Source organism: Pan paniscus, chromosome 4 (genome assembly GCF_029289425.2).
Source record: "Pan paniscus chromosome 4, NHGRI_mPanPan1-v2.0_pri, whole genome shotgun sequence".
Classification (NCBI taxonomy): Eukaryota; Metazoa; Chordata; class Mammalia; order Primates; family Hominidae; genus Pan; species Pan paniscus.
In genome coordinates, this window is record NC_073253.2 from 27,885,157 (window position 1) to 27,902,900 (window position 17,744).

Below are 17,744 nucleotides of genomic sequence, written 5' to 3' on the forward strand. Positions count from 1 at the left end.
TCCCAACAGGTTACTGTAGCCCTGTAGTATAGTATGAAGTCAGATAGCATGATTCCTCCAGCTTTGTTCTTTTTTATTATTATTATTTAGACAGAATCTCACTCTGTCACCAGGCTGGAGTGCAGTGGGGTGATCTCAGCTCACTGCAACCTCTGACTCCTGGGTTCAAGTGGTTTTCCTGCCTCAGCCTCCTGAGTAGCTGGGACTACAGGCACACGCCACCACACCCAGCTAATTTTTGTATTTTTAGTAGAGATGGGGCTTCACGATGTTGGCCAGGATGGTCTCGATCTCCTGACCTTGTGATCTGCCCGCCTCAGCCTCCCAGAGTGCTGGGATTACACGCATGAGCCACCATGCCTGGCCTACTTTGTTCTTTTTGCTTAGGATTTCCTTGGCTATTTGGGCTCTTTTTTTGGTTCTATATGAGTTTTAAAATAGTTTTCTCTAGTTCTGTGAAGGATGTCAATGGTAGTTTAATAGAAATGGCATTTAATCCATAAACTGTTTTGGGCGATATGGCCATTTTCACAATATTGATTCCTCCTATCCATGGGCATGGAATGTTTTTCCATTTGTTTGTGTAATCTCTGATTTCTTTTAGTTGTGGTTCATAGTTCTCCTCATAGTGGTCTTTCACCTCCCTAGCTAGCTGTATTCCTAGATACTTTATTCTTCTTGTGGCAATTGTGAATGGGAGTTTGTTCCTGATTTTATTCTTGGCTTGACTGTTGTTGGTGTATAGAAATGCTAGTGATTTTTGCACATTGATTTTGTATCCTGAGACTTTGCTGAAGTTGTTTATCAGCTTAAGAAGCTTTTGGGCTGAGACCATGGGGTTTTCCAGATATAAGATCATGTCATCTGCAAACAGAGATAGTTTGACTTACTCTCTTCCTATTTGAATGCTCTTTATTTCTTAATCTTATCTGATTGCCCTGGCCAAAACTTCCAATACTATCTTTAATAAGAGTGGTGAGAAACAACATCTTGTCTTGTGCAAGTTTTCAAGGGGAATTCTTCCAGCTTTTGCCCAGTCACTGATGTTGGCTGCGAGTTTTTCATAGATGGCTCTTATTATTTTGAGGTATGTTCCTTCAATATCTAGTTTATTGGGAATTTTAAACATGAATGGATGTTGAATTTTATCAAAAGCCTTTTATCCATCTATTAAGATAATCATGTGATCTTTGTCTTTAATTCTGTTTATGTGGTGAATCACATTTATTGATTTGCATAGATTAACCAACCTTGCATCCTGAGGATAAAGCCAACTTGATTATGGTGGATAAGCTTTTTAATGTGCTGTTGGATTCAGTTTGCAATTATTTTGTTGACAGTTTTCACATCAATGTTCATCAAGGATATTGGCCTAAAGTTTTCTCTTTTTTTGTTGTATCTCTGCCAGGTTTTGGTATCAGGATGATTCTGACCTCATATAATGAGTTGGAGATGAGTTCCTCTTCTTCAATTTTTTGGAATAGTTTCAGTAGGAGTGGTACCAACTCTTCTTTGTACATCTGATAGACTACAGCTGTGAATCTATCTGGCCCTGGGCTTTTTTTTTTTTTTTTTTGGTTTGTGGGCCATTTATTACTGCCTCAGTTTCATAACTTGTTATTGCTCTATTCAGGGATTCCATTTTTTCCTAGGTCAGTCCTGGGAGGATGTGTGTGTCCAGGAATTTATCCATTTCTTCCAGATTTTCTAGTTTATGAGCATAGAGGTGTTCATAATATTCTCTAATGGTTGTTTGTATTTCTGTTAGGTCAGTGCAGTATCATCCTTGTTCTTCTGATTGTGCTTATTTGAATCTTCTCTCTTTTCTTCTCTATTAGTCTGGCTAGTGGTCTATTTTATTAATTTTTAAAAAAACATCAGCTCCAGGATTTGTTGATATTTTGAATGGTTTTTCATGTCTCTATCTCCTTCAGTTCAGCTCTGATTTTGGTTATTTCTTGTTTTCTGCTATCTTTTGGATTTCTTTGCTCTTGATTCTCTAGTTCCTTAGTTGTTTAGGTTATTAACTTGAGCTCTTTCTAACTTTTCAATGTGGGCATTTAGTGCTATAGTTGTGTCCTAGAGATTCTGGTATGCTGTATCTTTGTTCTCATTAGTTTCAAAGAAGTTCTTGATTTCTGCCTTACTTTCATTATTTACCCAAAAGTCATTTGGGAGCAGATTATTCAAATTCCATGTAATTGTATGGTTTTGAGTAAACTTCTTAGTCTGAATTTCACATTTGATTGTGCTGTGGTCTGAGAGACTGTTTGTTATGATTTCAGTTATTTTTCATTTGCTGAACAGTATTTTATTTCTGATTGTGTAATCGATTTCAGAGTAAATTCCATGTGGTGATAAGAAGAACGTATATTCTCTTGTTTTGGGGTGGAAAGTTCTATATATTTCTATAAGGTCCATTTGATCTACTGCCAAGTTCAAGTCCTGATTATCTTTGTTAATTTTTTGTCTTGATGATCTGTCTAATATTGCCAGTGGGGTGTAAAAGTCTCCCATTATTAGTGTGTGGGAGTCTAAGTATCTTTGAAGGTCTCTAAGAACTTGCTTTTATGAATCTGAGTGCTCATGTGTTGGGTGCATATATATTTATGATAGTAAGTTCTTCTTGTTGAGTTGAACTCTTTAGCATTATATAATGCCCTTCTTTGTCTTTTATGATATTTGTTGGTTTAAAGTCTGTTTTTTCAGAAACTAGGATTGCATCCCTTGTTTTTTTCTGTTGTCCATTTACTTGGTAAATTTTCCTCCATCCTTTTATATTGAGCCTATGTGTGTCATTGCATGTGAGATAAGTGTCTTGAAGACAGCATATAAATTTGTCTTGGTTCTTTTTCCAGCTTGCCACTCTGTGTTTTTTAATTGGGGCATTTAGCCCATTTACATTTAAAGTTAGTATTGATATGTTTGGATTTGATCCTGTCATCATGATGTTAGCTGGTTATTTTGCAGACTTGTTTATGTGGTTGCTTTATTGTGTAACTTGTCTGTGTACTTCATTGTGTTTTTGTACTGGCTGGTAATGGTCTTCCCTTGCCATAATTAGTTTTTCATGCTCTACATGTTCAGAGAAATTTCTCTAGGAATGAACTATAGAAATGATCCCTGAAAGTGTAGTCTTTGTAAGAAGTTTTTAAATCAGAAAGTGTGAGTCCTCCAAAATTACTCTTCTTTTTCAAGATTGTTTTGGCTATTAGGGGGCACTCACAATTCCATATGAGTTTGAGAATTAGCTTTTTCTTTTTTAAAAAATATGTCATTGGAATTTTCCTAGAGATTGCATTGAATATATAGATTTATTTGGGTAGTATGACATTATAGCAACATTAAGTTTTCAAATTTATTAACACTAATATATTTCAATTCATTTAAGTATTCTTAAATTTATTTCAGTAATGTGTTGTAGTTTTCAGTGTACAAGTCTCTCACATCTGTATTAATCAGGGTTCTCCAGAGAGACAGAACCAATACAATATATATATATATATATAGAAATATATAGAAAGAGATTCATTATGTAGCATTGGCTCACACGATTACTGAGGTTGAGAAGTCTCATGATCTGCCATTTGCAAGCTGAAGACACCAGAAAGCTGATGATATAGTTTCATCCCAAATTTGAAAGCCTGAGAACTGGAGGGCTAATAGTGTAAGTCCCAGTCTAAGTCTGAAAGCCTGAAAACAAAGACCACCGATGTCTGAGGGCAGGAGAAAATGGATGCCCCAGCCCAAGCATAGAGCCAAGTTACTCTTCCTCTGCCTTTTTGTTCTGTTCAGCCTTCCGTGGATTGGATGATGTTCACCCACATCAGTGAGGATAATCTTTACTCAGCCTACCACTTCAAATACTAATCTCTTCTGAAAACATCCTCACAGACACATCCAGAAATATTTTATCAACTATGCGGGCATTGCTTAGCCCAGTAAAGTTGACACATAAAATTAACCATCATAATCTACTTGGCTAATTTTGGGGGGGCACTTTATTCCTTTGGATGCTACCATAAATTTACTTAATTTCTTTATCAGATTGTTTATTGGCAGTGTATAAGAGCACAATTGGTTTTTATGCATTATCTTGTACTCAAAAACTTTGCTGAATTTGTTTATTAGATTTAGTAGCTTTTTTATGGATTATTGAGATTTTCTATTATGTCATCTGGAAACAGTTTTACTCTTTTACTTCAATTTCAATATCTTTTGTTTCTTTTTCTTGCCCAATTACTCTGGCTAGAACTTCCAGTACAATTTTGAATAGCAATGGTCAAGGCAGCCTCCTTGTTTTGTTCCTGACCTTAGAGAAAATGCTTTTATTCTTTGACATTGCATAATGTGCATAGCTGTGGGTTTTCCACAATACCCTGTATCATATTGAGGAAGTACCCTTTCATCTTTTGACTTAGTTTGCTCTTTGTTTTTTCTAATTCTTAAGATGTACATTTTGGTTATTGATCTTTACTTACATTTTAAATTTAAGTTTTCATTTGTTTCTTCCAGCAGTTCTTCTTTTCTTCTAGTTTTTTCTTTTTCTTTTTTTTTTTTTTTCTCATGAGTGCTGTATCTCCTTAAGTGATTTGGTATTTTTCTTTGACTACTCACCAGGATTCAGCCAGCCAGTGGGCTACCTTAGGCAGTGTCAATTCTAAGAGTGGTGAGAGAGGTAATCTCAGTGGCCTTTACCTCAGTGAGCTTAGCTGCAGAGCAGCCAGCAAGTTACCAGTATTCTATCTGATAATGTAAATAAATCTCTCTGCTTCTAGACTCTTCTGTTTTAAAGACAAGTTTTCTAGCCATTTTATCTACAAGGTAGAGAAAACTCACTAGCCCACTTAATAAGATTCCCTGTATCTTCTCAGATCCATCAGGCTTGAATACAGCCCCTAGAGATTGTCACAAGAGTCTCCATGAGCCAAAATTAGTCTAAACATTCTCCCCACTTGTTGCTTCAGGGTTCTTTGCTACTGGTGCACAATCTATTGTCTATTCCAGGAGGACAATTTCAATATGTCCTCTCTTTCCAGACTTGGAAAACCTCAAGGCTTCTAGTGTCACATATCCCCATACCTCTGCCTATCAACATAGCAGCTGCTGACTCAGGAAATGGATTTATCTAAACAGTAATTAAGGACATACATAGGACAACAGTGGTATAATTTAGCTGCCATCTTCCCAGTAATTTCAAAAAATGTATATATAGGGGCCAGGCGTGGTAGCTCATGCTTATAATCCCAGCACTTTGGGAGGCTGCGGGCAGGTGGATCACCTGAGGTCAGGAGTTTGAGACCAGCCTGGCCAACATGGTGAAACCCCCTTTCTACTGAAAACACAAAAATTAGCTGGGCATCGTGGTGCATGCATGTAATCCCAGCTACTCGGAGAGGCTGAGGCAGGAGAATTGCATGAACCCAGGAGATGGAGGTTGCAGTGAGCTGAGATCATGCCCCTGTACTCCAGCCTGGGCAACAGAGCGAGACTCCATCTAAAAAATGTATAAATATAAATATAAAAATAAAATGTATAAATAGGTAATTATTTTTTAATTCTAAAGGACAGTTTTGTTATGTCTTGTAGCCATCATTTATACATTGCAATGGATCTTAGAATTTTAAATAGGAAATATGATTAACATACAAAAATTTCATATATGGACAAATTTTCATGTATTCATCTCAATTATTCATCTACCTTATGTAAATAATATAATCACCATGATCCATAAAGAAACAGATATTAGTATTTGTTCCAGGAAAATAAATTGCATTTTGTGCTATAGCCAAATTATTTATTTTAACCTATGAGTAAATATGCATACTATACTTTGGAAGGCTGATTTGCTTTAGAGTTTTTAAATACTTGTTTTTATTTTCTTAGTATGCTCATTTTTTAAAAAATAAGAGAAATGAAACTATTCTTTAATTATACTAGTGAACCATGACAAGAAATAAGTGGGAAATTTTGCTTGCACAATTACATGATGTTCAAATTAACTGATTCTATGTTTTAAAAGGAAAAGATACTATCAGTTTTATATCTTTGTCATTATCTATACATACATTTAATAGCTTTTTAAAATACCAGTTTTACTTCTTATTTGAAGAGCTTGCCAATACTTACCATCTGAACAACATTTCTCTGCTTGCAGCTGGTTTTTGCTTATAACACTGTAAGGTAACATATTGTGATTTGGAAGTGCAGCTGTGACTAAAAGTTCCAGTGCACTACTCATGCCACATTTCACAATGAACATAGTGCAGATTGTTGCACAGGACTCAAACTTCATTCAAAGATTTACCCAAACTGTGTATCAGCCACACATATTCATAACCCATGGACAACCTTATTTTTAATAACTTTTAACATAATAATAGTATTTTTTTGAAATTTTGGGAAACAAGGAAAATTATGAAGAAGCAGCTAATGTTCATGAGTTACATCTACCACTAACTTTACATTTCAATGTGTATCTTCTTATAAATATATACATACAGTCTCCCCCCAGTTGAGATCATACTATACATATTATTTTGAAGACTACTTTTCATACTAAGTATAATATCATACAATGTTTAAACATACTGGAGATTTGTTTATTTTTAAATTGCAATTCTTCTGAGGTATAATTGTAACTAGACCATCATTCCATGCTCTGAATAGTAAATTTGTTTCTTACAGATACCCAACTGCTCCTTAAATTTTGCCTAGGTACTTATAAGAATCTACCCTCTCTTTTAAATAATTAATAAAAATGAGTACCCTGATGGCTTAAATTCATAATAGGTATGGCTTACACAAGGTAAAAAGTCTCTTAGTAGTTGTATTTTAATTATTAAACTCTAAATTGTATCAGCATTTTCCCTTTTTTATTTTTTATTTTTTCTTATAACTTCAACATTTTTTTAAGATTCAGGGAGCACATGTGCAGGCTGTTACATGGGTATATTGCATGATGCTGAGGTTTGGGATACAATTGATCCTGTCACCTACAGGGTGAGCCTAGTATCCAATAGTTAGTTTTTCAGTCCTTGCTCCCATCTCTTCCTCTCCTGTCTAGTAGTCCCCAGTAGCTATTGTTGCCATCTTTATGTCCTTGAGTGCCCAATGTATAGCTCCCACTTATAACTGGTGGTTATCTGTTCTTGCATTAATGCTCTTAGGATAATGGCTTCCAGCTGCATCCATGTTCCTGCAAAGGATATCATTTCATTCTTTTTTCATGGCTGTGAGTATTAGCATTTTTAAAAATGTAAGAGTCTGTGAAAAAGCTGAGTCGAGCTACTATGTATGTGAGATCTTTGTTGTTGGTAGGTTTTTTTTATTAAGACACATTTAGGAATGTTATTCTAAATGATGAAAAGTATTTAATACTTTAGTAATTTATGAAAGTTAAAAGGCACCATTCCTAAGTAGATAATCTTTTTGTTTTGCATCCAATGTACTCAAACACATTCTTTTGGAAAGGTCACTTAGAAATTAACTATGAACCCATTAAGGGGCTGACCTGTGTGTTTTTCTTCATCCTTAGTGCCTAACACAAAAATTTTTGTTTGTTGCTGCTGCTACTGCTTCTACTGGTGTTGATAAAATTGGTAAGAAAATTATATTGCTTTCTGCTTTACTCTATTGCTCATCAATAATTTCAGAGAGTTAATGAATACTTAGGTAACCTCCAAGATGGAGTTCAGCAAATATGAAATAATAAGGCAAAAGAAATCTAAGCTTTATCTCTTGGTAGAAGTATTAAAAAGACTTTGAAATTGGGGTATAAAAATTGATTTGGGAGGATCAATTATGTGCCCTGATCCATAGGCAAAGATCTTGCAGTGAAGAACTCACATCTCCCTTATTACTCTAGCCTTTCTCTCCATTCTTGCACACTAAATAATGCCCTCGGCCCTTTGCCCTTTATAGATAATGTGTTTTATGACAATTACTACTGCTCTTTAAGCACCCTGCATTTTAAGCAATAAACTATATTCTTAAGATTTAACATATCAGCTACAAGGCACCAAAATATTCTGGTGTTCAACTTATTTATTGGTGTTTGACATTAGGAAAAACAAATATGATCTGAATGGTATCCCTGGAGCCTAGATACTTAAGTCCTCCAACATTTAAGTGTGGATTGGCTGGAGCTATCAGAGGTCACCATCTACAATTCCTCAGAGGATGGGGCTACTAAAAACAATATCTCCAAATTGGAAATAAAGTTTTTATTTGCAGGCTTTCTCTTTGGATGCTTGATAATGATGAGAAAGCTACACTGGGTGGCAAAGTGAAGACTGCTTCAATAGGGAAAGAGCCTTAGTAGTTAAAATGTTTTGTTAAACTCTTGAGTGCTCAGCTTGCTACAATTACATAGTATATTTGCCATGATTCCATTGTATGTCATGAGGTCAGTAGGTTTCATCAGATTCTTTAAATCTAACACTTAAGGCTTTATCAGATTATCCCTATGGCTTCATAAATTCTAAGGTTACATGGGTAGAGAAGTCTCAATACCAATAATACTGTACTTACCTTAAATTTCTATTTATATTCTTAATACTTATAAATAGATTGATGCTTAAAATAAATTTATTTCCTTATTTTTAATGTTTGCATTAAAAATAAATAAGCTCATAACATTTCCTGCAGTCCAGTGTGTGGTCTATCTCTTCTTACAACAGATTTAGGTAATGCAATCTGGAGAAACATGGAGGTGATGACAGAAGGAAAATGTCATAGATGGAGGAAAAAAGATAACTAAAGCTGATTGAAAGAACTCCATAAACATAAAACCTCTCTGTATATTCACTTTCTTATACCATTTATGATTTAAATCAATGATTTACTACAAAATATTTGTATTGACTACTTGAAATTTACTTCATTGGCATTTTTTTTCATTAAGGTTTTGACAGTGAACTGTAAACACTAAAAATAGCCCGTCTTCATTTTCTTCATTCTTTATAAACTCTCTTAATATAACAGTTTTGCTTTCTTGCCCCATTCCAGCTCCATCAGCATTTCTGTCTATATCAAGCACATTTATGCATATAATCACTTACTATTATCTTCTCTTTCTCTTCAGTTTGCATGAATACAGCTTAAGTAATTTAAAGATCCCAGATATGTGCTAATTAGAGTGTCCACCCTAAAGGTATCAGTAAATCAGACTGCGGCTAATCTAGCTTCTCAATGTATTACTTTTAAATGCCCTAGGATGCATAAGCGTATTGAAAAATATCAACCCCAGAGAACAAAACTTATCACCTCTGTCAAATAATACTCACACTGATGAATTCTGACATTCACCTCAATACAAGTCAGAATCCACTTATTATTTAATTAGCCAATTCTATGTAATATTTGCCATTAAGTTTGACAACATATCCAGCTTCTTTCTTTTCTCATATTATGGTATAATGTAACATGAATTAAACAGGAATCTAAAATTGAGAGTTCAATCTTCAAAGTCGTGTATTCTTTGACCTGCAGCTTGACATTCTTTCAGTGATATTAGTTTTTGTGAAGAATTAAACCCTGTTGTAGCATTGTAAGTTCTGTGAAATTTTTAAAATGCAACTTCTTGACATCAAATTGAGAATTATTTCTGGGTGTAGCTTATGGGTAACATAATGGCGCATATGTTTTATCTGAAATATGATTATTGTTATTCAAGTAGTCTTCGTCCCAAATATACATTTATTGAAAAACTGAGCCAGATTTTCTAATCATATGGAAATAGTGGTATTTGCCTATACAATCAAATGTGCATCTAATTCCACTTCTTGTATAGGTGGTGTAGCTAGATCTCTAAGACTAGTGGGAAGCTGGATAATCATTCAATTAAGCACCTCATCGCCCTAATCCTCATTCAAAAAAAAAAAAAAACCTCACCAAAATCCTAGTGTCTGGGAATGCTTGCATGATATAGTGGATAGAAACTGTTCTGTTAACCAGCACTCTGCCCCTCATTACGTTATTCTAATAACAATATCCTCTTCTTTTGTGGAATTTCTCCTTCCCCATTCCATCCATGTGTTTCTAGTGGGGACTGTCATTAGTATACCACTTCACTAGTCAGAAGTTGGGTGAGTCCCTGACTCATACTGAGACCAACTGATTGCCCCATTCCCGAGGCCACAGTGATCTTCCTAACACCAAATGGGTGACTCAGGCTGAACCAGAGGACATCTTAGTGATATAGGATTTTTCTTGTCCTCTTTATCAGACTTGCAACAGGGGTGAGCGTTTACTCTCCCCACGGCCCTCAACCCCATGCAGAAAGGAGCACATGAGCGAGTGAGTGCGAGACCCGGACGGCCACTCTGGGCGCTGTCACAGGAATAGGCTCCATGCAGGGCCCACAGCAGGCCAGACCAGGCATGAACGAGTGAGTGCAGGATCTGACCAGCCAGCCACTCCGGGCGCCATAGGAGCAAGCTCCCTGCGGGGCCCACGACCAGACCAGGTGTGACTGAACAAGTGTGGGATCCGCCCGCTGCTGCAGGCACCAGCAGAAGCAAACTCTGGGTGTGAACTGTGCTGGTGCCCAGGTGGGGGTGCTTGCAACTCTGAAGCCCCACAGGGCGTGTTACAGTGCTCTCTTAGCTCCACTGTCTGTGGATGCTTGTGTGTTAACAACTCAGTTGGGCTCTTGCCTCCTCACGTGGGGCAACTGCCCTCCACCAGTGAGGGCAAAGTGCCAGTGTGACAGCCTTTCTGAGTACCTGCACTTGGTGGGCCCCGAGCTGTTGTCAGAATACAAGAAGAATGAGGTCAGGCAGACACTTGAAGGACAGCGAAGGTGGAGAATTTTATTGAGCTATGGAAATGGCTCTCAGTAGAGAGGAGAGGGGAGCTAGAGAAGGGAATGAACGGCAGGTAGTCTTCCCTGATATCAGGTTGTCTTCTCCCTGAAGTCTGGCTGCCTTGTCCCCAAAGATAAGCCATCTCTCTTCCCCAGAATTCGGCAGTCTCTCTTCTCTGCTGACTGAGTCTGGGATCTTTGAAGACACAGGATCAGGGTGGGGCGGGCCATAGGTAGTTTTGGAAAAGGCAACATTCAGTTGGCTCTTTCTGAATAATGTCTTTTTACCGATCAGGAGAGAGTGGGCAAACAGGAATAGAAGTTCTCACTTTGGGCTGCAGGTTTCAGACTTTTCGGCTTGAAGGTAGGGTTCACAGGGACCTGCTCCTGTCGCCTAGAATTTCTCTACCTCTGTCTTTAGTAGGATATAACTGGAAATTCTAAGAATATCCTTTTTGCCTCTTGAGCTAAATAGATGGGAGGTTTTTAGTCTGGAGTGGTCTAGAGCCATATTCCCAATTCTGGAGAAATTTATCTGGAACAGGAAAATCTGATATGCAGAAAAAAATCAGAGATAAGAATCAGTGAAAGGAAATAACTGGGTGAAGTTTATAAATTCTGTCATCTCTGAGTCCAATTCTACACTTGGATTTGTTGTAGATGTTTATATTAGACAATAAATTTCTCATATTGGCCTAAGTTAGTTGAGTTGAGGTTTTGTCACTTGCAAATATAAGAAATTTAAATATACTGGAATACCTGGAAGTCTTAATGGTATTTTTCAGGAAGTCTAGCAGCTTCTGATAAGCCTTAAAAGTGTTTAAAAGAAAAGCAAAGTTGCATCTAAACAGATATGATATGCAATACACACAAGATACACAGTGTTATAGAAACATAATAACTGCTTTTAATGATCTGTCTCAAGTAGGAAGCACATTTATAAAGATTTTCAGATCATGAGGTCTTCTTAGATAATCTGAATCCTGGTTATGCTACATCCCAGCTGTGTGGATTGGGCAATTTATATAAAGTCTTCAGTCTCTGTTTTCTTATCTGTAAAACAAAGATGATAATACATATCTCATTTGATTGTTACAGTGTCTGGCACATATAAGGTGCTCAGAAATAGTATCTATGATTAATATCTCATCTATGCTATTTTAGGCACTTAAGGTGTTCTAACCAAATATCTTATTTAGCATAATGAGTCCAAAAACTTTATTAAGTTATAGTATTTACTGGGTATTTACTACCTGTAGAGATAAATAAGGCTTATAGCTTTCACTTATAGAAGTTACAGTTTTATAGAAGAGAGCATAAATATGCATATGTTGTAGAATTCCACCGAGTGGGACACTTAGTAGTGTCTTGGGAAACAACACACTTTATAGAATTATTGTGTCTGGAAATTCACCTTGACAGAGTTACCTAAGCAAACTGTTGTGAGTGCTCTTTAGGATAGGTTTACAGACAGACTTCCAATCAGAAACTGTAAAAGCCAGAAGATGAAAGAACATCTTTCTTTCTTTTTTAAAAAATGTATTTGGGGGGCATAAGTGCAGATGCTTTACATGCATATATTGCATAGTGGTGAAGTCTGTGTTTTTGGTGTACCCAACACCAAAATAGCATCATATCCAATAGGCAATTGTTGAACCCTCACCCCTACCTTTTGTTGTCTTCCATGTCTATTTTTCAACTCCATATAGCCATGTGTACCCATTGTTTAGCTCTCACTTGTGAAAACATGCAGTATTTGACTATTTCTGAGTTACTTCACTTAGGATAATGGCCTTCATTTCCATCCATGTTGCTGCAAAAGACAAGATTTTATTTTTTTATGGCCGAGTAGTATTCCACCGTGTGTGTGTGTGTGTGTGTGTGTGTGTGTATGTGTGTGTATGTAGCTCACATTTCCTTTAACGAATCCTCTACTGATGGACACGTAGGTTGATTCAATATCTTTAATATTATGAATAGTACTGTGATAAATATATGAGTGCAGATACCTTTTTGATATAATGGTTTCTTTCCATTATATAACTGGTAGATAACCAGTAGTGGGATTGTTGGGTCAAATGGTAGTTCTATTTTTAATTCTTTGTGAAATCTCCATGCCGGTTTTCATAAAGGCTGTACAAACTTACATTCCCACCAACAGTGTATAAACATTCCCTTTTCTTTGCATCTTCACCAACATCTGTGGTTTTTTGACTTTTTGGTGATAGCCATTCCAACTGACAAAAGATGGCATCTAATTGCAGTTTAGGTTTGCATTTATTTAATGACTAGTGATAATAAACACTTTTTCATATTTTTGCTGCTTGTATGTCTTCTTTTGAAAAATATATGTTCATATCTTTTGCCACTTTTAATGAGGTTATTTGTTCTTTTTTTCTGATTGAATTGAGTTCCTTATAGATTCTGGGTATTAGCCCATTTTCAGATACATAGATTGCAAATATTTTTTCCCCAGTCTGTAGGCTCTCTGTTTACTCTATTGATTGTTTCTTTTGCTGTGCAGAAGCATTTTAAATTAAGTCTCATATGTTTTTGTTTCATTGTGTTTGCTTTTGAGGACTTGGTCATAAATTCTTTGCTTAGCCAGTGTCCAAAAGACTTTTTCCTGAGTTTTCTTCTTTGATTTTTGTAATTTCAGGTCTTATGCGTAGGACTTTAATCCATCTTGAGTTAATGTTTGTATGTGGTGAGAGGCAGTGGGTCCAGTGTCATTCTTTTGCATATGTCTCTTCAGTTTCCCCAGCACCCTTATTGAATACAGTGTTTTTTCCCCAGTGTATATTTTTGTTAACTTTATTGAAGATCAGTTGGCTTTAGGTATGTGGCTTTATTTGTGGGTTCTCTATTCTGTTCAATTGGTCCATGTGTCTATTTTTGTACCACTACCATGCTGTTCTGGTTACTATAGCTTGTAGAATAATTTGAAGTTAGGAAATGTGATACATCCAGCTTTGTTCCTTTCTTCTTTTTGCTTAGGATTGCTATGACTATTTGGGTTCTTTGTTCCAGGTGAATTTTAGGATTTTTAAAAATTCTATGAAAATTTACATTGGTAATTTGATAGGGATTGAATTGAATCTGTAAATTCCTTTGGATAGTATGGTCATTTAAATGACATTGATTCTTCCAACCCATGAGTATAGAATGTTTTTTCATTTGTTTGTGTCATCTCTGCTACTTTGTACTTCTCATTGTAGACATATCTTACCTCTTTGGTTAAATATATTTTTAGGGTTTTTTGTAGCTATTGTAAATGAAATTGAGTTCTTCATTTGGTCCTCAACTAGATCATTATGGTTTATAGAAATGTTACTACTTCTGTACATTAATTTTGCATCCTAAAACTTTACTGAATTAATTTACCAAATCTAAGAGATTTTTGGTGGAGTCTTTAGGGTTTTCTAGATAGAAGATTAGTGCATCAACAAACCGGGATAATTTGACTTCCTCCTTTCCAAGTTGAATTTTTTTCCCCCTGGTCTGATTGCTCTGGCAAAAACTTCCAGACTATGTTGAATAAGAGCAGTGAAAGTAGGCATCTTTGTCTTTATTCAGTGCTTAGAAATGCTTTTAACTTTCCCCTGATAAACATGATGCTGCCTATGGGTTTGTCATATATGACCTTTATTATGTTGGAGTATGTCATCTATTTACATTCAAGGTTAATATTGATATGTGAAGCTTTGTTCCTATCATATTGTTGTTTCCAATTTTTAAAATAACTTCCTTGTTTCTTTCTTTATCTTTTTGTCTTCATAATTTCATGAAATTCTGTCATGTTGCCATTTGATTGCTTTCTCTTACTCCTACTCCATTGTGTGATTGTTTTATAAGAACTGTTAGTTTTATATTTCCATGTGTTTTCATAATAGTGAATATCAACCTATCATTTATTTCCATGTTAAAACTCTTTTGAGCATTTCATGTAGGACTGGTCTAATGGTGACAAATTCCCTCAGTGTTTACTTACCTGGGAAAGAATTGATTTATCCTTCATTTAAAAAGACTATTCTGGCAGGTTATAAAATTCTTGATTGACAGTTTTTTTCTTTCAGCTTTTTGAAAATGCCATCCCATTATCTTTTGGCCTGTAAAGTTTCTGCTGAAAATTCCGCTGTTAGTATGATGGGGTTTTCTTCATAGGTGACTATACACTTATCTTTGATTTCTCCCATAGGGGAAAGAGAGAACAAAGTGAGCATTCAACTTCCCTATCCTTTTGAGATGTTGCCAAGAAGGCTGCCTCTTACCTCACCCAGAACACTGAGGGAATCTGCACAACTATATCAGCTAATCTGTCTGTGGCCTGTTGGGCCAGCTGACCAGCATGTGGAGACCCCAGTAGCCAGACAACCCATGGACTTTGACAGCTGGTGTTCCACATACCACCACAGTTGGAACCAGTACATTTCCAGAGTGGGCATGCAGACCTCAGCATCCAGCAAAGACCTCAGCAGATGACTCAATTTTGCAGGATTGAAAGAAGGTATGCAACCCTGATACTGTTTCATCAGGAGGGAGGGAGAGAAATGGAGCTTGCACTCATCATTCCAGCATCTTGGCATACTACCCTACAAAAAGGAGGCAGATTAATCTTAGGACTTAGTGTGGGTCTTCAGGTGAGCAGAAGGTATGGAACCCTAATAAGTCTCTTTCAGGAGAAAGAGAGAGAAATGAAGCTTTCTCCAATACCTGGGTGTATTAGTCTGTTCCCTTGCTGCTAATAATGACATACTCACGAATGGGTAATTTATAAAAGAAAGAGGTTTAATTGACTCACAGTTACACATGGCTGGGGAGGCCTCACAATCATGGTGGAAGGAGAATGAGGTGCAAAGTCACATCTTACATGGTGGCAGGCAAGAGAGGAACTTGCCTCTCTTGTTGTCTAGAGGAACTCCCCTTATAAAACCATCAGATCTTGTGAGACTTATTCACTATCACTAGAATGGCACAGGAAAGACCCACCCCCATGATTCAATTACCTCCCATCAGGTCCCTCCCACAACACATGGAGATTATTACAATTCAGGATAAGATGTTGGGGGTTACATAGAGTCAAACCATATCACCAGGCATTGCAGGACACTGCCCTAGGGAAAGGAAGGAGCATCCAGGATGGTTCTCACATGGATAAAAGTCACATAATCCTAAATCTTTTCCCTCAGAAGAGAATGAAAGAAGTAGAACAGATGCATCCAATAAAAGGTTTGAGAGGCTCCCCCAGAATCCTCAGCTTGGCTGACTAATGAAGGCCTTTCATTGATAAAGCTAGTCTAAAGACTGAAAAGGATAATAAACAGCAACACAAAAGCATATTTAAGGCAGAATTAGGTAGTACTATAATGGCGATACATAAATAACTTTTAACCCTAATACAAGTGCTACAAGATAAAAGTATTAAGAGTAATTATAGTTGCTGGGTGTGGTGGCATGTGCCTGTAATTCCAGCTACTGAAGAGGCTGAGGCAGGAGAATCATTTGAGCTCAAGAGTTTGAGACCAGCCTGGGAATATAGTGAGAACCTGATTTAAAAAAAAAAAAAAAAAAGGAAAGGAAAGAGAAAAAGCAAAATTCTAGCCAAAAATATTTGTTAATAAATACAGAATATAAAAAGAAGTAAATTCAGACATTAATAACATAAAAGTGTGTAGTTTTTATATGCAATTGAAGTTAAGTTGTTGTCAGTTTTAAAAAGACTTAAACTATAAGATATTTTAAGGGAAACTTAAGGTAACATCAAAAAAAAAAAAAACCCTATAATAGAAACCAAAAGGATAAAGAAAAAATATATATATATTATCACAAAAATTATTAAGTCACAAATGAATACAGTGAGAGACAAAGAGAAGAACAAAAGAGCCACAAAATAGACACAAAACAATTAACAAAATGGCAATGGTATGTCTTTACCTATGAATAATTAATTAAATAGTGGTTAAAGTCACTAATCAAAAGATACAGAGTGGCTGAGTGAACAAAAAACCATGATGCAACTACATGTTGTCTATAATTCACTTTATATTTAAGGACACACATGTCTAAAGTAAAAGGACGAAACAAGATATTCTATGCCAGTGGTAAACAAAAGAAAGCAGGTAGCTATACATATATCACAGAAAATAGACTAAGTCAAAAACTGTCAGAAGAGACAAAGTAAGTGATTATATAATGATAAAAAGTCAATTCAGGAAGAAGATATAAAAAGTATAAATATATGTGGATCCACCATTGGAGTACATAAATATATAAAGCAAACATTGATGTGAAGAGAGATATACAAAGCAACACAATAATAGTACACACTTCAATATGCGCTTTTCACATGGATAGATCATCCAGAGAAATAACAATCAAGGAAACAGCATGCTTCAACCATACTATAGAGCAAATGTACTTAAGTCAGATGCATGAAAAGTCCACCCAAAACCAGAAAAATACACATTCTTTTCAAGTACACACGGAACATTCTTCAAGATACATTACACAGATCACAAAATAGGCCTTAGAAAATTTAAGAAGATTGAAATAATACTACATTTCCTTTCCAACCACATACAATGAAACAAGAAATCAATAGCAGAAGGCCTGGGCCTGATAGATCACACCTGTAATTTTAGCACTTTGGGAGGCCAAGGTGGGTGAATTACCTGAGGTTAGGAGTTTGAGGCCAGCCTGGCCAACATGGCAAAACCCTGTCTCTACTAAAAATACAAAAATTAGTTGGGGCATTGGTGGCTCATGCCTGTAGTCCCAGCTACTCAAGAGGCTGAGGTGGGAGAATTGCTTGAGCCCAGGAGGTGGAAGATTCAGTGAGCCAAGATTGTGCCACTGCATTCCGACCTGGGCAACAGAGTGAGACCCCCAATCTCAAAAAAATAAATAAATAAATAACAGAAGGAAAACTAGAAAA

The 17,744-nt window shown here is 36.3% G+C and overlaps 1 pseudogene; it reads right to left on the bottom strand.

Moving 5' to 3' along the window:
* Window positions 1-3,029: 3,029 nt before the first annotated feature.
* LOC112440020 (small nucleolar RNA U3) lies at window positions 3,030-3,139 on the bottom strand (annotated as a pseudogene).
* Window positions 3,140-17,744: the final 14,605 nt, after the last annotated feature.